Source organism: Tursiops truncatus, chromosome 18 (assembly GCF_011762595.2).
Source record: "Tursiops truncatus isolate mTurTru1 chromosome 18, mTurTru1.mat.Y, whole genome shotgun sequence".
Classification (NCBI taxonomy): domain Eukaryota; kingdom Metazoa; phylum Chordata; class Mammalia; order Artiodactyla; family Delphinidae; genus Tursiops; species Tursiops truncatus.
In genome coordinates this window covers 33,432,523-33,450,952 of record NC_047051.1, presented here as the reverse complement: position 1 = coordinate 33,450,952, position 18,430 = coordinate 33,432,523, and the positions used below count along the sequence as shown (strand labels likewise).

General features: G+C 35.0%; 1 long non-coding RNA gene and 1 pseudogene across 1 annotated transcript in view; one reads left to right on the top strand and one right to left on the bottom strand.

Moving 5' to 3' along the window:
* Window positions 1-8,886: 8,886 nt before the first annotated feature.
* LOC141276975 (uncharacterized) overlaps window positions 8,887-18,430 on the bottom strand; it is a 305,996-nt gene continuing 296,452 nt past the window's right edge. The window contains exon 3 of the long non-coding RNA XR_012327463.1: window positions 8,887-8,917. This is a non-coding gene — a long non-coding RNA (uncharacterized lncRNA). The remainder of the gene's footprint in view (window positions 8,918-18,430) is intronic.
* On the top strand, window positions 9,239-9,623 carry LOC101329856 (glutaredoxin-1 pseudogene; annotated as a pseudogene).

The window sequence follows — 18,430 nt, the reverse complement described above, 5'->3', positions numbered from 1 at the left end:
ACAGGAGTTAAAGTGTTCTTTTCAAGAGTAACACTAAAATATCAAATATTTCTTAAAACACATTATAAATATAATTGTCTTAGTGAAAATTAGGGTAGTTTTTAATTTTTAAATAATTACTAGTATTTTAAGTTAAGGAGAGCCAGGACCCTCTAAAGCAGGTCAGGACTTTCCGTTTATAATTACTGAGGGCAGAGCCCCTTGAAGGGAGATTTGTTCATTTCCAAGTAAATATTTTTTCTTTCTAAAATATTTTTTTGTATTATTTCTTCCAGTTTTATTGAGGTATAATTGACATACAGCACTGTATAAGTTTAAGGTGTACAGCATAATGATTTGACTTACAGGTATCATGAAATGATTATCACAATAAATTTAGTGAATATCCATCATCTCATATAGATACAAAATTTTAAAGACAGAAAAAATTTTTTTTCTTGTGATGAGAACTCAGGATTTACTCTCTTAAAAACTTTCATATGTAATATAGAGCAGTGTTGATTATATTTATCATGTTGTACATTACATCCCTAGTACTTATTTATAACTAGAAGTTTGTACCTTTTGACCACCTTCATCCAACTACTCCTTCCCCCCCCCCCACTTCTGGTAACCACAAATGTGATCTCGTTTGGAAACACTCTCATCACACACACACACACACACACACACACACACACACACAATTTCTTCCTCACCCGGTTCTTGCTGACCATTCTAGAAGTGAAGTTTGATTTAAATTGTCACAAAAGTGAAATGCCCTTTCCCTTCTTCAAGTTTGTTTTGAAGGATGTTAATGGGACCTTGGGGAAAATTTGACTTGTAGCTGCTGGGCCTGTATTTGTCCCATAGATAAAGAATGAATCTCATTTCTTGGGGACTAACACGTCTATGCTGTTCTGGAATGTGTCATTATGCTTTAGGAAGTAGCTCTGCATTTTGAAAAGAAAATTAAAATGTCTCATGTAGATATAGAACATTTTTCCCCTTAAAAACACATAAAATGTGGTGCTGAAGCCATCTGTCCCTGCTGCCTTTGCCGATTTTAAATCAGCTCTAACCCATTTAGTCTCCTCGGATGTTAAATTACCAGCTACCACTCTATTTCTCCAACCTTAAAGCTACAGTCATATAATTGATTCCTTTTTCAAACCTGGATTGATATTTAAAGTAGTTAAGTCATGTGGGGAATATACTTGCCTTTTAAAAAATGATATAATGTGAATTTACTAGTTGAATACTTAAAGGCCCTAGGATAAGTTGAACTGATTACACATAACTCTCCAAAGCATTCTCTGCAGCTCTGTCAGTTCAGGGAGGCTGCTGTGACATCACTCAGGTCTGGCAAATGCATGGCACAACTTATAATGGTTCAGTTGTTTCCCAAATTCAGATATGTCTCACACTCACCTGGAGTACTATTTTTAAATATATCTTAATATAGTGGGGCTATTTCAAATAGTCTTGCTCTATACCTACCGGTTAAGAATCTCTAGAATTCTGTATTTTAAAAAAGAATCACTGAAGATACAATGCCACTAACCCAGCAATAGTCTCCACCAAGTCTAGGCTAAGGAGAGAAGGTTCTTGGAAACTTGCAAGGAAAAGAAGCATCCATATAATCTGAGATCTTGAAGGTATTTTAAAAAACATTTGAACTAAAATACAAAGCCGTCATTTAACAGAAAAGAAAACTGAGGCCAAAAGAAGCTGAATGACTTCCTCACAGCAGTAAACTTAGTTAATGGTCAAATGGTTCTGACTGGTGAACTGAACTGTCAAATAACTAGTTAGTTGAAATAACAGAGATCACCAGATGGTCTTCTAGTTCTTTTGATTATCTTCCAGGTAATAGAGTTCATTGTGCCATATCTGTCAGGATAATCTGAACAGTGCATGAAATGGTTTGATAAGAGCTCTTCAAGTTGCAGGACAAAAATTTCAAAGGGTACAAGGTTATTGACAAATTACTGTTCCTTTCACAGCAACTAAAACTGGGTGCTTTTTAAAACTTTTTTGAAGGAACTCCATACCATTTCCCACAGTGGCTGCATCAATTTACATTCCCACCAATGTTCCCTTTCTCCACATCCTCACCAACACTTGTTATTTCTTGTCTTTCTGATGTAACCATTCTAACAGATGTGAGGTGATACCTCATCATGGTTGCTTTTTGCATTTTCCAGATGATTAATGATACTGAGTATCTTTTCATATACCTGTTGATCATTTGTATGTCTTCTTTGGAAAAATGTCTCTTCAGTTTCTCTACCATTTTTTAATCAAATTATTTGGGTTTTTGCTATTGAATTTTATAAGTTTCTTGTATATTGTGGATATTAGTCCCTTATCAGATGTACAATTTGTAAATATTTATTTCCCTTTCCACAGGTTGCCTTTTTATTTTGTTGGTGTTTCCTTTGCTGTGCATAAACTTAGTTTGATGTAGTCCCACTAGTTTATTTTTGCCTTTGTTGCTTGTGCTTTTGGTCATATTCAAAAAATCATTGCAATGAGCAATGTCAAGTAGTTTTTCCCCATATGTTTTATGGTTTCAGGTTTTATGTTTAATTATTTAATCCATTTCAAGTTAATATTTTGTGAGTGGTATAAAGTAGGTTATCCAGTTTTCCTTCGACACCATTTATTGAAGAGACTATTCTTTCCCCCTAGCATATTATTGACTGCCTTGTCAAATATTAGCTTATCATACATGTGGTATTTATTTCTGGGCTCTTTATTATGGTTCATTGGTCTATGGGTCCATTTTTATGCCAGTACGTTACTGTTTTGATTATTATAGCTTTTTAATAAGGTTTGAAATCAGGAAGTGTGATGCCTCTGGCTTTGTTCTTTCTCAGGATTGCTTTGGCTTTTGGGATTCCTCACAAATTTTAGGACTGCCTTTTCTATTTCTATGAAAAATGCCATTTTGATAAGGATTACATTGAATCTATAGATGACTTTGGGTAATATGGACATTATAACAACAATCCCACTTCTGGGTATATATCCAAAGGAAACAAAATCACTATCTAGGACAGATATCTGCACTCCCATGCTCATTGCAAAATAGCCAAGACATGGAAACATCCTAAGTATACATCAGTAGATGAATGAATGAAGAAGATATGAATAAATACACACATACACACCCCACTGGAATATTATTCAGCCATGAGAAAGAAGGTATTTCTGCCATTTGCAACAACATGGATGAAATTTGAAGGTATTATGCTAAGTGAACTAAGTCAGATAGAGAAAGACAAATACTTGTATGTATCACATGTGGAATCTTAAAAAGCCAAACTCATAGAAACAAAACACAGTGGTGATTACCAGGGCTAAGGAATATGGGAAATGGAGATAATATTGATCAAAGGATTCAAACTTCCATTCAGAAGATGAATACGTTTTGGCGATCTAATGTATAGCATGGAGATTAAAGTTAATAATCTTTATTAATCTTTAATACTGTATTATATACTTGCAAGTTGCTAAGAGAGTAAGTTTTAAATGTTTTCACCAAAAAAAAGAAAGAAATGGTAGTTATGTGACAGGTTGGAGGTATGAACTAATGCTATGGTGGTGATCATTTCGCCATATATAAATGCATCATATTAACTTCTTGTACACCTTAAACTTACATACTGTTATAACTCAATTATATCTGAATAATAAAACTAGATGCTATGGGAACATATTGCTATCAGGGTCCTGTGGACAAATTGAGAGGTGACACCCAATGCTCCCTACTCCTCACCCCTACTTTACATAGTTACACTGGCTACCACTTGCTTCACCTTCTAATTTGTTATCCATCCTGCTCCTGCTGCACCTCCACCACATATTACCATTATTCAACTCAGAAGTAAAACAGAGATGAGAAAACTAGCCAGCCATTGGGAGGTGTGTGGAAGTACCCATCTTGACCAGAATAATTTTTTTCCCAGAGAGAAGTGAAAATATATCAGAATCTTAACTATATTACTACTAGCATGTCTTTACACATTTACTTTTACTCAAACAAGAGTATATTAGCCTCAGAGGTTGTTACAGCTCTATAGGAGGAAGGAGCTTTGTATGGTATATAATGACTAAGGGAGGATGGAGGTGAATATCTAATTCTACAAGTCTTTCTAATTCATAATGTAAAACATATGCAAATTTCAAATATATATTTTTAAGCAGGCCACCATAAAAGTGCTATATAGCTGCTTAAAACTATTAATAGCAAGAAGATCAGTGACTATAATGTGAACGTCTTTAAAGAGCAATTCTGCTAATTTTGCTATTAGAATCAAGGACAATTATATACAACCAGGTGCACTGCAGATTATTTTTTCCTTTAAATATTTGAATATGTACCAAGAGACTTTAATAATGACACATTTTAAAGAAGAAGCTCTAAAATAAGCAAGTGATTTTCACTTGTAATAGCATTTTCACCAAAAACATTCATTGCAGACTTTATTTCTGTGGAAAACTTAGACTTCAAACCATAACAATGCTGCTTTTTATAAAAACATCTTGGGAATTATATGCATCAATTTTCAAATGATCCCCTTTACTTGCCTACTTAGATTCCACCTAATAAACATAATCTGAATTGCAGATAAAACATATTGTGGTTTAGACATGTCCAATTTTGTATGATAAATATAAACACACTCAGTGCAGTTTTAATCTGTTTAATCATTGTTTTAAATAATTTAAAACTTTCGTTACTAGTTTCTATATTCCTTTCACATTTATCTTTCTTTATTTCAAATACATTTGCTGGCCCCAAATCACACTATTTCTTTTACCAATAACTTTATAGCAACTAGTTAAATATGGAATTAACTGTGAAAAACAAAAAAGTGTACTAGATGAGGTGATCCTGTACAGTGATCATGTCTCACTCATATTTAGAGTACTCTACTTGCAATTGTTGGTACAATGTCTTGCAAATAGTAGGTGTTCATAAAGATTTGTTGAATAAATAACTAAACAGAGCTCTTCAAAAATTTTAGGAAGGAACTTCAGCATCATTGTTCTACAAACACGTGATCAGGGTACGGCTGCGACACCATCAGTGCTGCCTAATGGGCTGGAAGGCCATTCTGTATCCGAGAGACAATTCCCAAGCAAGAAGAAAAGACTGAATAATCAACTGGGTAAAGGTTTTGGTGTCAGATGGTGAAAAAAAATTCAGGAAGAAATTATTTTACCAGCTTGCAAAATCCAAAAGACTAAAATTTTAGTTTACCCAGTCAGAGCCAAGGTCTGTCCTTCTCCAAAGCTTATGCTATTTATGTCTCTTCTGTTTTGCCTTGAGGAGACATTCCTAGTGAAACTAAAACTCAAAGCATAAAATGTTACTCTCCCTTTTACCCTCCTACACGTTGTTGTGACCCTGCCCTCTGTAGTGTGGTATTATATAATGGGTCAGCCTGAGAGTCAAATAAACCGAAGTCAGCCATGAAATGTCTGTGCATATTTAGATAAACCACTTAAACAATCTGGGTCAGTTTCAGCTCCCTAATTTGTTCTATTTTTCATCTTACTTTCATACTTGAAGCAAACAATCCAATTTTGATATTCTACAAAAATTAATAAGTAGATAGGTGGGTGACACAACTCAATAAAAAATAATTTATAATTGAACAAGCAAATAAGTGAAACTATATAACATGTCTAGAAATTGAGTCATGTTTCTTACTAGATAGTTTCAATCACCAAATAGTTCAATTATGACTAAGTTTCTGCCAACACACTAAATAATTTATTTCTCCTCCAGCTCTCATCGTTAAGGAATTGTCTTTAGGTAACACAGGGCTTGCAGAGTAGATGGACTTGTTGATACTTTGATATATATCAACCTAAATCATTTCACAGAAAGTTATTTCCTGGAACAAACAAAGAAAAAACAGAAATGAAGAGGTGAAAATAATTTGTCACTGGATACAAACACAAATGTAATTCCATTAAAGTACTGTCCCTCTATAAATATATTTGTAACAAGCATTGTTTAATTTTGTTGCCACTGTGAAAATACAAGAATTTAAGATCTCATGTTTCCACTACTGGTACTAATAAATAATCAGTAGTGTATGTCATCTCTGAGTGTGACTAATCCAAATATGTAAAAATTTCTAACAAAATAAGAAAAAGGAAAATGATAAAGATGGCTTTTATCCTCTTCTGAGAGTCCTCCAAAGAGAAGGGCTCCCTAAGAACCTAATCTTTCTAAATTGTTTCCTATTGCCTCTGGTTATTTACCTCAAGCTGTGTTAACTAACAGAGAAGACTTATGTCTTAAAGAATATGACTTCCCAACTCCATGGCTAAAATGACAAGTAAGATTAGAGGCTTATTCAGATTCTCTCCTAAAGGGGAGAAATACCTGGTTATTTATGTCATTGTATACATTTTTCAAATGCAAGTTGAATACATGATGAGAGTCAATATAGGAAAAGATGTAGCCTGACTGTAGCTGTCCTGACAAATAATGGTTAAGAGGAGAGCTGAGGCCCTGTGATGTGGTTAAGTCAAAACTAAAACTGCTAGACAACAGGTTCAGACTTTCTGGGTTAGAGAGCAAGAAAACGAGGTTCGCAATTTAGTTGGTTACTCAATTTTTAACTTGTAGTGTTTTGTAGGAGAAATGATGGTGCAACCTCATTCATTTGTTTTTCCAATAAACATAACTGAGCACATTCTATGTGCCAGAAAATGTGATAAAATGTTCATTTTCTTGGGACCACTAGCTTGTAAGTTCCCTTTCAGGTATGGGCAATTCCTTGCTTTCAGAAATAATATGCTAAAAGCATCTTTAAAAAGGTATATGAAAGTCCAATCACCAGTTCCCATGTTAAAAGAGTGATTCCAGTCCCAAAGAGCTAAAAAAAATTTATGAAATCCCTAGTTAAATATCTATTTTATTCAGAGTATTTGACAATATATTTCTGGCATTTTGCTCATGTTTTTCCATCATCATTTTCTTTCTTAATTTAGGTCCACTGAGCTTTCAGTGAAGCTACAGATTTGCTGTTCTCTCAACAGCCTTCTGCCAATTATAGTCCATAGATGAGGCCTATTCTCATGAGGACTATCATTAGCAATTTTATTTTTTCCTTTTTCCAACCTAAAGAAAGGTAAAGGAAATTTCAAATTCAAACAATAATGTAAATACTACTATGTGGACAAGATAACAATTCTTAAAGACCAAACTTGCTTGGCAAGCACTGGCACCTCACAACAGCTCAAAATGTTCTTTTCCCAGCTGCCATATAAATGTCCAAATTCAGCATACGAACGATTTTTCCATGTTTGATGTATGAAAATGTAGATTTTAAGAATGTCTGAAAGTCAGGGACTGCTTGTATATATATAATTGTTTAGAAGAAATTGATGGTCCTTAATTAAGTAGGTTTTAGATTTAATGCTGGGAAAAGTATTTACAGAAATCATTTGGCTCTTTTGGCCATCCCAGGTTGTTTTAGCTATGTATTCATTACAACTTTGTGATCCAGCTTTGAGAGACTATACAGCCATATTGCTGCTCTTTTTTTCTTTTTGAATTTATCTACCTATTCTTCAATTCCTTCTCTCCAACTCCTCTCCATTCAATTATTTGGCCCCTTACTAATCCATCAGCTGCAGTTAGGATTTATGTCTATACTCTCCCTGGTATCCTTTGGTAGATTCTAGACACAGATGTCTCCACATTCACACACAGTCTATCTTCTACTTCCATCCTGTGTTGTTCACCAAGGAACAAAACTAATCAGAGGAGAAAGCAGGTTCATGTGCAAGCACTAAGTTCTAAGACTCCAAAATGAAGAAAGTCTTTTCCTTCAATATCAAGGAATTTTGAAACTTCTGTATGTTTAAGATACCTACTGTGCTGGCTTTGTATTGATAGTATGGGCTCTTATCAGTGAAGTAGACAGCTACCAACATGGCATGTTTTGGGGGGATGAGAAGCTGCTATTCCTTCCTGTGCATTAAGTCTGCTGTGATACTAAAATTACTATCTATGGTTGAATGATGCTGACATTTAACTCATGAAGCATGTGTGAAGCACTACTGCTGAAGTTCCTAATATCAGAATTCTGCCTTCATTGAAGGCAGAAGGCTGTAATAAAATGCAATTACCTTACTCAAGAGGACAAATCAAGTGTGAATGAAAAAAACTATGCAAAAAGCAGGCTATGATAACAAGTTAAATTGAAAAGATCAATAAAACTCATAACCATAAATAGGATACTTTTTCAAGTTCTGTCGCTAAAATTGGCTCAATAGTAGTAGAAACATTATTTTTGGTTCTCGTTAACTCTCATGTGTACCTTCTTTTGTCGATTGTTTCTTTAATAGCAGTCTCCACTAAAAGAAACAAGAATTCTGTTGAGGGTAACTGACAATTTCAGAATATCCTAGTGATACTAGTGAATAGAAAGAGTCACAGCTGTAAGGGAAATGAAATCAACTTAAAAGTGATTCCTTTGGCCAAGTAATAACTAATATACCTCCTAGTATAAGTTCTGGGACAAGATGAATCTGTAAAATGACATTAGTACATTATTACATGGTGAGATTCAAATGAGAAAAGTTAATATAAATTGTACAGATAAATGGTTGTAGAAAAAAAGGCAAGTAAGTTTGGATGACTATTTTAATAAAGAAAGCCGTGTGTGTATATGCACATTTGATGTATTTATTCTGTTAATTATATATTTCTAAATTATAGACTTGTATGTGCTTCTCTTTACAAACCCAGGTGTCAGCTGAAAATATTCATAACCTAAAAGTTGAGAATTATGTTTTATTCAGTCCTTACTGAGGACTGTAACCCAGAATACAGCCTCTCAGATAGCTCTGAGGAACTGTTCCAAAGTGGTAAGGGAGGAACCAGGATATATAGGAGTTTTTGCTGAAAATAAAAAATGTAGTCAAACATCAAATGATTACTGCTAATCACAAAAACAGACATCTCAACTTAATGATTTTACTACTTTTCTACATATAGGAAAATGCAAGAGTCTGGGCTTACTGAAATCATTCCTTTGATATGCATTTTAACTATCTAGGATCAATATTCTGTCTGCCTCCATTCTGAATCCTCTCAAGGTGCACAGCTGCATTGGCCAATAGCTATGGCCACAACATTCTTTGTTTACTGAAATGGCAGGCATTACTCCCGAGCAATACCAGCAATTGAGGTTTCCTCTCCAGGAGATAGCAGCTTGTCATCATGGCTCAAGCGTTTGTGAACAGCAAAATCCAGCCTGGGAAGGTGGTTGTGTTCATCATACCCACCTGCCCCTACTGCAGAAGGGCCCAGGAGCTCCTCAGCCAACTGCCCTTCAAACAAGGGCTTTTGGAACTTGATATCACAGCCCACGGTGACACCAACGATATTCAAGATTATTTGCAACAGCTCACAGGAGCCAGAACGGTACCTCGGGTCTTCATCGGTAAAGAGTGCATAGGTGGATGCAGTGATCTAGTAAATATGCATGAGAAAGGGGAGCTGTTGACACGACTAAAGCAAATTAGAGCTCTGCAATAATTATAGAGCAGACCCCAGGCTGATATCCCCCTTGAGAGCTGGATGGCGTTGCAGATAATGACAGCACTTCCTGGTGAACGGACCTGGGGCTATATTTACACAGCTACAGCAACTGTTTACTTAAAATTTTGAAATATGTTAATGCAAATAAAGTTGGGGGCAAAACCAGCTTTTTTTTTTTCTTTTGACTTAGTATTAAAAGTGGACCAACTTGCCCAAAACAACAGGTCTGAGAAGTTCGATGGATGTCTCGGGTTTCTTGTGGACTGGCCCTTTGAGTTCCAAAAGACCAAGACAAGATATGCTTAGGATTCACTCACTGACCCAAAAGATGTTCCTTTTCTTTGGCACATGTTCCTTACTATATATTCTCCACATGCTGGGGCTCCACTACCTCAACACCAGTGTTTCTCAACCAAGTATATCCCAGACCCCCTGGGTTGAATCTATAGTTGGTTTTCTGCTACTGTCCAAAGATTATTTTGTTGAGTTTGACTTTATAGAATTTGTATTAAGAAATCAATAGATATTTTGAATATGCTTTTTCAGAGGGTGTCTCCCTAGCCACCATCCCCACTCCACCTCCTACCCTCTCCTACTTTGAGAATCACTGCTGTGAACCAGTGTTCTGAACTGTGACAACTCATAGATCTCATAGGAAATATTCAACAATTCCATGAAGGGTCTGAGCACCCAGTCTGAGAGACGCCACTGAAAATTTAAGCATGGTTGGTCTTCATTTTGGGCCACAGGGATCAGAGGTATAAATGCAGATGCTACCATCATGTGGCAACTCTGTTATGTAAGATGGTTGTCCAGGGAATCCTGAACAAGTGTGTATTAGTTTGTTTAGATTATAAACAAAAGTAAAACATAAAATTTTAAATGTTACATAGAAAACTTGTATCCCCTACTTCCAAGAATATATCTGTGAAAGTAGCCAAATTTGGGAAACACTGTTCTAAATGATTTTCTCTCTCTCCTTTTTGTCCCCCTCACTCTATGAAAACTTGAGAATTCCTTATTGTGACTGTTGTTCTAGAATTGCAAGATTAAGTTAATTTCCTTCTGTAGTCTCTAATATGAATGGTTAATTTCTTCTCTAATAAAGTACCCATGGATCAAAAAAAAAAAAAAAAGAAATGGCAGACAACGTTCTTTGTTCACACAGGGAAGTAAAAGTAATAGTGAATAAATAAGATAGTCTTGGAAAGGGTAGGGATTACCAAGAATGGAAAACACTGATCAGGTCTGTTGGTCATACATCACAAGGAGTTGAAGAAAAAAAGAAAGGGGCATTCAAGACAATCAGGCCAATGACAAAATAGGCTTCAGCCATGTGTTCTAAGGTGATTAATAAAATAAATATACTATAAACAAGGGCTAGGTCAGCTCACTCAATCCTTAATATCCTATGAAATTTAGAGAATCTAAATGGCACAAAAACTGATAAGCCACACATATATTTTTAATAAGGTCAACATATCATAATGATGAAACAAAGGAGGTAGCAGGTTGCAAATAACGAAAACATATGTCAAAGGCATAAACTTGAAAAAAAAGTATTATTGACCTAACCGTGAATGACATTACAAAAACATGCTCCATTTGAAGATCAATGGCTCAATTTTGAATCCCCTTGGGAGAAGCAAGGCAGATCCAGTCCCAACCAAGAATCCAAAACCTGACTCTTTAGAGAAGGTATCCTTTATTCCTTTAAGTCAATAAGGTAACTACAACTTTGGAATTATATGAAGGTAACATCAGTAAAATGTTTAAATGATATCAAAGTAAGCATAGCTATGATACTTGAAAGCTATGCAAACAAATAGAGAACTAATAAAAAATTTATTAAGTCACAGAATTGGTTTGAATATAAATGAGGTAATTAATTTAGTGATAACTGCTTCTGTGTCCTTTGCCTTCTGTTTAAGGTATATGAATCAGTTGTAATAATTTCATAATAATAGTTTAAGATTTTAATGGAATTTAAAATATAAAATCCATTTTTAAAATCTACAAATGGTTTTAAATGCTCTGTTTATTACATTTATATTTTCAATACACTGAGCATTAAACAAAAAACAAATAATCACGGATGTGCTTCTGCTGTACAAAAGCCTCAGACATAAAAGAACATTTTGTCAGGAAATGGAGTGTGCCCATTAACACCTATTGTCACATTAACAGAGATCATTTCCTTGATAAGAAGAGAGGGCAATCTCAGAAATACCATTCACAGAAAACTTTTAATAAAAAATGAAAGATAAGAGCCAGAGGTATTATCCAAGGAGGACAGAATCCCTAAGTTTCAATTTTTTATCATCAGCGTGGGCATATTTATATCTAGTGTAAATGTGAACAGGATTAAATATACAAAAGTGCTTGATAGAAAGTAACTGATTCATAAATGCTAATTGTCCAAATTTCATAAGTGTGAGGTGCAAATAGATATAAATAATGAGTCTAGTTGTCCCCTGGCAATGGAGAGATGTTTCACCTTGGAAGATGACAGTGACCATGAAAAATCCCCCCAGAGGGAGCATAACTGACCCACAGTTCCAGCTGCCATGCTCTGAAATCCATTACCACTTTTGCACTAAAGCTACCTTTCCAGTGATGCTCCCAGACAATGATAGAACAAGGCAAGCCTCCTAAAGCAGATCTACTCCTAAGAGATGGGGGACCCTTCCAATGGGGGTGTTTGGCTTGTGGGCTCCCCATTCGCCTTGCTGAATTCTATCTGAACAGTACGGCAGTTTAAGATTCTTACATCGAGACTTCCTTCTTTATTTCTCTCCTTCACAAGGTCACACCTGCACCACAGTCTAATGTTCTCTCAGCTTCTCCTAGTTCCTTCCCCATTTTGTCTCACAAGCATTTCCCCTAAGAAATCTCTTACATGTATAATGCTGTCTTGCCATCTATTTCTCAAAGGATCTGGACTAACACAGGGACCCAGCTTGCTTTCGTCAGGGCAATAATTTATATTATAGAGCTTTTAGCAAGCTGAAGAATTGTTTCTCTTCTGAAAGAAGACTTTCACTCACAGGTAGAAGTAGAGCCAATTGATTTAAAGGACATAAAAGTTCTAACATTAAAAGACTATATTAAATCCATAAAAATAACCCATTTACAAAGGCTAACCATACCATTAGTGAAAATAATGAAAAATCCTTGTGTAAATGTATGTTTGGAATTCAAGATAATCCTTGGTCAAGGCCATTTGGCCCTGTCTTAAAATCAATCGTAAAATGTATTTTCTGAATTATGTGGTCATTTATTTAAAAAAAACAAGTGCCCTCAAAAAGCCACAGTACAGATGAAAAAATCTATAATAGGTGTAAGATTATGTATTCTAAAGAGGCATACACTGAAAAGGCTTCCCATACTACCTTATTTAAATATTTTCTTAAATTCTTTGAAAGCTGGACAGTATAAAGCAGGTCTACAATTCATTTCCTTAGCTATTCTTTCCATATTGCTTTCATTCTCATCTTGAGTTTTAAAATATACATTTTTAATTCTTATAACTATTATGGTAACCTTTTTAGACACCTGGATTCCTAACAGACCAAAATGTAACCAAATTGAATAAGAAAAAAAATTAATCCCTTTTCAAAGTGCTATCTCTGCTAGTTTTTTTCCAATCTGTCTACTTTTGCTCAAAGGTCATATATGAACTCTGATGATGAACCCCAAAAGAATCACTAAATATCCAAATACTTATTGAGCACCTCACATAGGGAACACATCATAACAAACAGGAAAGTATCTTTCTTGCAAATTATTCCTATATCTTCAGCATTACAATGTATCTAAATGCTAGAAGATTCTGTCCTGCTTGAGGAGTGGGTTCAACTACATAGCCCAATAAATTATTCAGTTGTACTTCTTTCCTGACATTTGATGTTTTTCCTTACTTCAATCTTGCCATATTTTCTTTGTCCATTTACTCACTGAATGCAACTCTTTGCAAAAATATTTAGCTTTCAGGTGTCATTTTTAAACATTAGTTTCTTCAGTCCTTTAATCACTTTTACTGAAATAGCTGGACTCCTGCACGTTGATGACATTTGTTTGGAATTCAGTTCGCAAAAAGATTTTAAAGTATTTTCTTAAGACATAAATTTACATGGGTTCTATGATACAGACAAAAAAATCCATCATCTTGTTTTTTCCTCAATCCAAGGGTGATTCTCTTCAGGAAAGTCATGACTTACAGCTAGAACTGATAATCTTACTTAACAAACACTTATTCAATGCTTACTATAAGAAATAATTACCTTCTATTTAGAAATTTATAAAGTTCCCTCAACAATCCTATGATGTAGGTGTTATTATTATTCCCAGTGTTGCAGTTGAAGTTATCTCAAGGTCACACAACCTAGTCAGAGTTTAGATTTGAAACCAGGTAGCCTTGAACCAGAATCAGTAATCTTAGTACAGCCTATGCTGCCCACAGCATGACTCTGGTGACTACAAACTGTAAATTACATAATTCCATGCTATAGAAAGGAATGATTAGCTCTCTATAATTTGGATGACAAAAGAATGTCCTCCTCTTTTCCACTGGAGAAAGATCGATGGTGGCTGCCTGGAGTTGTGAGTTTTGAAGAATTTTGAATATGAGTCTGCACCCAAAAGGAAAGAGTACTGAGATCCACCAAGGGTGTCTGACAAAGGCACAGGGAGATAAGGTGTACTCTCTAGACACACATTAGCCGTCTCTGAGTCAGACTTTCCCAATTTAAGCCTACAGCTCCTTCTAGATTTTAAAATGTATGAGGTTTTAAAAGTAAGACCAAAGGGGTTGAGGAGTCACAAGGAGTTTTAAATGAAGTTTAGTTTTTCATTATCATAGCCTAATGATATTTTGGGGAGTCAAAAATCCTCCTTAAAGAAATCAGTAACTTTGTATATTTAAAGACCATGAAATAAGAAGAGCAATTTGTCCAACAGAGACTGTCTTCCTAGATAAGTTGGCTTCTATTGTACCCTCTGAAAAAGGGTGCCATGGCTGAGGTGAGCTTGGTCTGTTGGCGTCTACCTAATTAGCCTCCAGATAAAATCTAGCTGAATAATTTTGACAAAACAATCTTGAGGAAAGGAAAGCACATATTTACTGAAAACAATAATCTTTCTTATTTCCTTGTCTCAGCAAACATCTCCCTCTTTTGAAACAGTACACTTTCAAAGATTTTTCTCTAGTTAAGTGTCTGATAAATAAATTTCTCATTATTTCAAAGGTGTTTTTAAAAGTGTGTTATGAACAGAAAAGGTTAGTCCCTTAACTAGAAACAAGCCACGTAAATGAAACAAAAATCTGATATATACCTTTTCTAGCTATTCATCCACCCATTCATCAAGTGTTTACTGAGAACATGCTACATATGTGTGTGACATTCTATAGGTGCAACTGAAAAAAGAATATAACAAAGATTCATACTCACATATTCAGAGTGTAGCATGGGGGAAGATAAGTAAAGTTTGATACAAAATACTAAGTGATTAATAGAGATATGTGCAAGATATTTGACTGGGCATAGATGAAAGTATATTTAACTTTTTCTCCAAATCAAGAGAGGATTAAGTAATCCTTCAATGGAATTACCTTTGTTCTGAGTATTAAAACATATTTAGGATTTGTCCAGTGGACAAGAAACAGAGGAGGCAAACACAGAGGAAAAAATTAGCATGCCATGAAGCAGTCCTATGGAAAGGTGGGGATGGTGGAAGTGAAGGCTAGGAAGGTAGACAGACAGGTAGAATTGAGCTCATATATACCACAAGAAGGAGAGAATTGGGGCTTTCTCCAGAGCTTAGTGAGAAGCCACTGGGCAAGAAAGTTTTACTATTAATATGACATTGTTGCAGCTGTTTATTTTCAATACATATTTTATACACAGACTTTTTTTGTCTATCTGAAAGCATGATGGAGGATAGAACATGGGAGAAGACTGGAGATAAAGAAACCAGTTAATTATTTAAACAGTAAAGAAGATGTGATGAAGGCCTAAACTTCAACAGAAAAACTCAGATTCAAAAAATATCTGTGTACATAACAGTTCAAATTATATGGCTCAATGGACTCCAACTGATTTATGCATTAGTCATATTTTTGTTCTGCTTTATATGTATTTGTACTTTCACATATTATTCACAACAGCTTTATAAGATTAGGAATATAATCTCAGTTTTACTGATAAGAAAATGAGATCTAGAGAAGTAACTCACCCAGTGACATACTACTAGAAAATAATGAAGGCATAGGTCAAATCCAAGATTTCAAACCCCATTCTTCTCTCCCACAATAGCTTTGATAGAAAATTATTCATCAAAGTAACTAAAAAGTTGAGTTTTGTTGTTGTGATTGTATTTTATATTCAATGACTATTTTGTCATGCCAATGTTCAAGATCTATGATTTTCCATACTGTTAGAGACACTATAATCCTTGCAAATATTTAAAATGCCAATCAAGGAGGTAGAACCAACAATAGAAGTGTGAAATATATAAATAATGTATTTTCTTACCCGGTAAAATAAAAATTTCTTATATAATCCACAAATTCTCCTTATTAACCATCAGATAGAAAGCTCCCTATTACTTATTACTTGAAAATTAAGATAAAATAAAGGTTTTGTTTCTCTTTTCTAGCTACTTTTTGTTAAGATAAGATTTGCATGCAGTGAAATGCATAGATCTTAAGTGTACACTTCTACATAAGGCTATTGTACAGAGAATTTGTTGCTACCAACTCTCCTAATCTCCTAATGGAACATTAATTATTTTTTTTCCTTTTTATAAGCAAAGAAAAATCATTTTTCTTCATCCCTCGTCCATACAGTGTCCAGCTACTCTTGTAGAATATTTGACACCACTTTCATTGTGTTACTTTGGGGTAATCATGTCTTGCCTGGGACAAGATGGGGTGGGCATCAACACCCTAATTATTTACTGTGGGGTAATTAATAAGAACTATATCTCTGTGTTAGAGTACCATGTGTGCACATCCAGGAGAAAATTAATGAAGATGAATACTAAAAACCCAACACTGTTTACATTATTATTTATGCTTTTAACTGTCAATTATCTTTTAAGACATTTTTACAATAACGCAAAAGTCTCTTTATTTATCCTATCTACATATTTCCATTCTCTTTTGGTCTTTGTGTAGATTCAACTTTCTATCTGGTATTATTTTCCTTCTGCTTGAAGAACTTAAAAAACAAACAAACATTTCTTGTAGTATAGTCGGCTGCCAGTGAATTCTCTCAGCTTTATTTTTCTTTGAAAAAAATTTATAGTTCACTTTCATCTTTGAAAAATACTTCTTGGGGTTTACAATTCTAGGTTGACAGACTTCTTCACAAACCTTTTCATTTGCAGAGTCTAATCTACTCTAAATCCCATTCTATGAAATTGCTCAGTTTATATGCCTCCCTCGTCCAGAAATTATTCTTTTCTGGAAGTTGCTCTTTTCCTGGCCCTGGAGCATTATCCTAAGCATGCATATTCAGTCAAACATTAAGGGGACACCTTTACAGATTTCTAGACCCTTTTCTTTCTGTAGCTCCCTTTTGTCGAGTACCTGACCCCACAAATTGTAGCCATCTTGACTTCTGCAGATTCTGAACTTTATCTCCTCAACTCAGCAAAATTGCCAAGCTCAGTTTGGTTCTTCACTCCCTGCACCACAGAATGAAAATTTTCTCCAGGCAGAAAGCTGTTTCAATTTGGAGGATTACATTTTTCATATCCCTTCTCCCAGGGATCATGGTCCCATGCCACAGTATGAAAAGAGCTCTTTCTAGTTGTTTACCCTGTGGTTCTGTAGCCTCTTACTCCCTCATGGATGGAAACAGACTTACCTAATACTGTTTTTGAGTCTCACCCATGGTTTTGTGTTCAATTTTTAAAGTAGTATTCCATTTTTTCAATATACCAATTTATTCTCCAGTTAATAAATGTTTTGGGGTTTTTACAGATTTTAGCTACTGAGCTAAAGCTTTTACAAACATCTGTGTATCAATACTTGTTTGGAGATACATTTCCATTTCTCCTGGACATTTATGTAGAATTGCTGTGTTATAGAATAGATGAATGATTAACTTCATAAGAAACTGCACAGCAATTCTCCAATGAAGAACAGTTATACCACTTTGCATTCCTACTAACAATGTATGAACAATCCAGTTTCCTACAATTTGACATTTTCAGTCTTTTTAATGTTAGACATTCTAAGTGGTATAAAATGGTGTTTAATCATGATTTTATTTTGCATTTTCCTGATGACTAGTTACGTTAAGTATATTTTAAAGTGCTGATGGGCAATTCAAGCACATTCTTTTGTAAAGTGTTCAAGTGTTTTGCCCATTTTCAATTGAGTTTTTCTTTTAATTGAATTTTCTAAGCATGTCAGGTTATTTTTTTTATTATATGTTGAATATTGTAAGGAATATGGATGATGTTGACTCTTTTAAAGGCTGTGAGATTGTTGTTGGCAGTAGTTAAATTACTGGCAGCTTTTTTCAATCATGTTAGACTTGGTTTTCTGCTTTGAAACTATCACAGGTTTGTCCTTAGTCCTATCCATACAGTAGTGGGTTGTCCTTTCTCCAAAGGGTTGGCATCTCTGGGGTCTCAACTAAATGCCTGTGGAGCTCTGGAAGGTCTTTCCATAGTTTGAAACCCCAGCAACCTCTGATATCTCAGTTCTGCTCTCAGGTCACCAGCAGCTACTGCTGGTTAGGACACATGGAGAACTACCCTGTATGTGGCACCCCTGCCTTTGGCCAAGAGCTGGCAGCAAGCCCCGCATAGACTTCTGATTCTCCCCTCTGTACAGCTCCCTCCTTTCTAGCACCCTGC